Source organism: Arvicola amphibius, chromosome 6 (genome assembly GCF_903992535.2).
Source record: "Arvicola amphibius chromosome 6, mArvAmp1.2, whole genome shotgun sequence".
In the NCBI taxonomy this organism is placed as follows: domain Eukaryota; kingdom Metazoa; phylum Chordata; class Mammalia; order Rodentia; family Cricetidae; genus Arvicola; species Arvicola amphibius.
Window position 1 is genome coordinate 90,296,434 of NC_052052.2, and position 5,138 is coordinate 90,301,571.

A 5,138-nucleotide genomic window follows, 5' to 3' on the forward strand; every position below is an offset into this window, starting at 1 on the left:
AGGGGTTACATTGTTGTAGAACTTTGGGTTGGGCACCTGGCAGTCTGTTGTTATTCTTTGTATTTTGATCACTTTGGGATTTCTGCAGCAGTCTCTACCTATGGCAGGAAAAACAAAAGCAAAACCTTTTAAAGTTGTTTTTTATTGAACTATAAATTTTTCTCTGCCTCCACTCTTCCTCCCTTCTCCCCTCTACCTTCTCCTGCTATCTCCATGCTCCTAATTTTCTCAGGAGATCTTGTCTTTTTCTACTTCCCACGTAGATTAGATCCATGTATGTGCCTTTTAGGGTCCTCTTTGTTGTCTAGGTTCTCTGGGGTTGTGGACTGTAGGCTGTTTTTTCTTTGCTTTATGTCTAAAAGCCACTTATGAATGAGTACATACTGTATTTGTCTTTCTGGGTCTGGATTACCTCACTCAATATGGTTTTATCTAGATCCATTTACTTGCCTGCAAGTTTCAAGATGCCATTATTTGGAAAAACTTTTTTTGATGGGGAGAGAAACATACACTTATCTATGGGTTTTTAGAATGCAGATAGAAATTATTCTGGTTAGGAAAGTAGCAGTAGTAGGTTTTAATGGAAAATCTCTCTTCTAGGGGTTGATCAAGGGAATCCAGATCACCCCCACATAGTAAAGGCTATTGTCGATGCCCTTGGCTCCTCCTAGAGGCAAATGGGAAGACCCTATTGTTGAAGACACCATATACTTCAGACGTAGGACTTTGAACAATTGATCTGAAATTGATTGTTTTAAACATTTTAAAACATTTATTGGCTATATGCATTTTTTCCTTTTGATACTGTCTGTTAATTCCTCTTCCCATACACTGATTGGGTGATTTGTCTCATGGTGTCTATTTTTTGTAATCCTATAAACAGTCTAGATTTTAATTCCTTGTCTGATATGCCCGTAGCTGTCTTGGGGCTGGTGATGGTTTCCTGAGTGGTGCAGGAGCTCTGCAATGTCATGCATTCTGATCTGTCAATCACGGATTCTTTCCTGTGGTATGGGAGTCCTTTCCACCAAGTCCTCACCTGTGTTGATATCTTGAAGTGTTTCTTTCTGTGAGTTTTAGGGTCCTACATTAAGATCTTCGATCTATTTTAAAACTGTGCTTGTGCAGATGAGGTTGTGGATCTAATTTAATTCTTTTACACCCAGCTATCCTGTTTTCTTATCACCATTTGCCAAAGAGGCTGCTTTCTCTTCCTATGCATGTTTTTCATTCCTTTGCCAAAGACTGGGTGGCTACCGCATGTGGGATTATTTCCGGGCCCTCCATTCTTTTTCCCCAGTTGTTCACCAGAGCTGTGCTCCCTTTAGTAGCTTTCCTTCCTTGCATGTCAGGAGCCTCTGCGGCCACATTTAGTTCTGCACTCTGTGGTCAGCCAAGTCCTTCTACCTCTCCTGGGATAGTTCATACCCTAGTTCTAACTTGGGGAAGAGGGGTGTCTCTCAAATGCATTGGGAGTTGATCAGGCAACCAGAGTACTGGGATCTGTAGAGGCAGACCTGACTGTATACTTTCAGAATCTCCTAAACATTTAGTCACCCTGCTGTAACATGAGGACCTGCTTAGGGGCTTCTGTCCTGCCTGGTACCCCACAGCTGCAAGGTCCCAAAGAAAATCCTACTTCACAAAAGTGCTGCCAGACATTCTGCAGGACACAGAAAAAAGTGACTAACAAATTGCCAATATAGGTGGAACTGTCTTTGAAATTTCCTGCTTTGTGAAAAAGTCTGCCAGATAACTATGGGCCTATAGGCTGAAGATGGGTGCCCCAACGTTGCAGAAAGACTTTGGGGTGGCTGTCTAGGCAGCGAGGTGTCTCTGTCAATTCTAGAGTTTTGGAAGTTGCTTACAATGCACTTCCTGTTTATTTAGGTAATAGTATATCCTTTTGGAGTCTTTGATGGAGTTGAAGAATAGATAGTAATTATTATAGTTTTCCATAGTTATGATAAAAGATAAAGTAGATATAAATATTATAACTGTAATTATTCCTTGATATCTGTTTCATTTATAAATAATTTTACTATGTTAAAGTTAAAACCTTCCTTTTTATTTAAACAGAAAAGGGGAGGTGATGTGGGATTTCCCTCTGTATGCTGTGATTACCATTAATGAATAATAAAACTGCTGTGGACCTATACCAAAGCAGAACTTAGCTAGGCAGTGTAGAAGGAGTGGCGGGGCTGCTTCCCGCCGCCTGGCTGCTGGCTAGCTTTACCCAAAATAATTACACAAAAACTATTCTTTTAAACACTGCTTGGCCCATTAGCTCTAGCCTCTTACTGGCTAACTCTCACATCTTGACTAACCCATTTCTAATAATCTGTGTAGCATCACGAGGTGGTGGCTTACTGGGAAAGCTTCTAGCCTATGTCTGTCTCAGGTCGGAGAATGATGGCGACTGACTCCCCTTCTTCCCAGCATTCTGTTCTGTCTACTCCACCCACCTATGTTCTGACCTATCAGGCCAGGCAGTTTCTTTATTAATTAACCAATAAAAGCAACACATAGAAAGAAGACCCACCTACATCAAGGCAGGGAAAACTTAACTGAATAGTGGAAGGAAGAAGGGCAGAGTAAGAGAGAAGCCATGGAGCCACTGCCAGAGATAGAAGTGCTGAAATTTTGCTGGTAGGCCACAGCATATTTTCTTGGTAGCAGCAATTTCTTGGATCTGTTCTGTTTGCTAGAGACAAGCAAGCGTTCTCATCTAAGAGAGGCGTCCTGACTCAGCTTTAGCTGCAAAACCTTGCAGCTCTTTTAAGAGGTCCTGCCATGAAACACTTAAATGCTGTTGATGAAAAGCTGAACGTGTGTTTCTTGGTTTTCAGCCATAGCAGGAAAAAAAAACTCTGCCGTTTTAAAATGCCGGCTTTCTGGGATGTCCTTCCAGGGCAAACTCTGACTCTTTCAAGCATGTGGTCCTGACTACAGAGCTTTAGAGTGTTGTTTAACACTGTTGCAGCTTGCTTGCTGGCAAGGACCTTGAAACACTGTAGAACTGTGGCGATAAACTAGGCTCTGGCCGGTACCTCTGCCATGAGGCTGGAATCACAGAAAGCTAAGGAATGGGCTGGATCTAGCTGTCAAAGCCACGGCTTTAGTCCTACCGATATTGTTTGGTAAATTAAAGACTCATGTAGTCAGAAAAAGAGAGATATATAGTAAAAGAAAGATTCAAAGTCGAAGAAAACATCAAAATGGTTTACAATGTGTTGAAAATATATGCAGGCTAAAGGTTAAAGTTCTTAAAAGTAAAAAAGAAAGAAAGAGTAGTTTGGGTGTGGTGGTACACAGCTTTAAACCCAACACTTGGGAGGCAAGGTAAATTGACCTCTGTGACTTCAAGGTGTGGTAGCACACACGTTTAATCCCAGTGCCTGGGAGGCAGAGACAGACAGATCTCTGTGAGTTCAAAGTGTTGTAGCACACACCTTTAATCCCAGGCTGAGACAGTGGATCTCTGAGAGTTCAAATCTAGAGTTATTCCAGTACAAAGATATACAGAGAACCTGTCTCAAAAAATAAAAGTAAAAATAAACAAAATAGAGTTAAAATAAAGACACACAAAGATGGAAAATACACAGAGAATTTTGATACTGTATGCTATTATGCTCTCTTTGAATTGTTTTTTTTTTTGTTTTTTTTTTTTGTTTTTTTTTTTTGTTTTTTTTTTTTGTTTTTCGAGACAGGGTTTCCCTGTAGTTTCTAGAGCCTGTCCTGGAACTAGCTCTTGTAGACCAGGCTGGCCTTGAACTCAGAGATCCGCCTGCCTCTGCCTCCCGAGTGCTGGGATTAAAGGCGTGAGCCACCACCGCCCGGCTCTTTGAATTGTTTTAATCCTGAGGAAGAAGCAACAGCTGCTAAAATATATTTGTTTATAAATGCTGCTAAACTGTTACAGAATAGATATTTTGAAAATACCTTGACTTCAGAATTTGGATCTAAGGATATGATACTTTGGAAAAGAGATTCTTCTTTTGTTTTTACAGAAAATGAGCTCTGTGGATTGCTTCTATCCCAATAAGGTATGATAGACCACGCCCTCCTGAAAGGTTACTGTGAACACCTTCAGAAAATTACTTCACCCAACTGATGACCAAGATGAACCTGGCACACAGGTTACACCATGAAAGATCTGATTAACAGCATCCCCATTCAGCAGGAAGCAGTTTGGAGAGAAATAACTGTGCCCATGTTCCCAAATATTGTTTATAAATGTTCTTTTACATTTAAAGGGGGATATGATATAGATATGAATAATTTGCATTGATATGGATTTTGCTTTAGTGATTTATATTTAAGGTCAATTTTGTTATATGTATATGTATTTCTGCTCTTGATTAAGGTATTGTGACTGTGTAGTTCATTTAAAAATGTAATGTGGTATAGGAAATATAGGTTGCTAATGGATAATCATCAACAATAGCAAAACTTGTAGTCATGTTAGTTAGATTTTCTAGATATATAGAGATATATTTAAGTTAAATAGGCATTCTTCATATCTTTCAAAGACTACACAATATCACATTTAAAATGTTTTAATAACTTAGGGTTTTTCATGACAATGAGACACATCTGCTCCTGACAGCACCAATCTACTTCAAGAGGAAGATGGGCATCGAAGAGGCTCCTTATAGAGTTTGATAGCAATTTGGGCAAGAAACTGCTCTTGCCTGGACTGTTGCAGAAACTGGACACAAAGAACCCACAGAGAGAGGACTGCTGAACTTGCCAAAATGTGAGATGATTCTTTGGGGTTCCTGACTCATGAAAGAGTCTATGAGACATTCTGCAGGACACAGCAGATAGTGACTGAACTGACTTTGAAATTTCCTGCTTCATGGAAATGTCTGCTGGAAACTATGGGCCTGAAGGCCGAAGATGGATGCCCCAATGGTACAGAGGAACTTTGGGTGACTGTCCAGGCAGTGAGTTGTCTCTGTCATTTCTAGAGTTTGTAAGTTGCTTACTTCTTATTTACTTAGGTAATATTATATCCTTCTGGAGTTTTTGATGGAGTTGAACAATAGATAGATAGTTATAGTTTTCCTTAGTTATGATAAAAGATAAAGTAGATATAAATATTGTAACTGCAAATTTTGCTTGATAACTGTTTT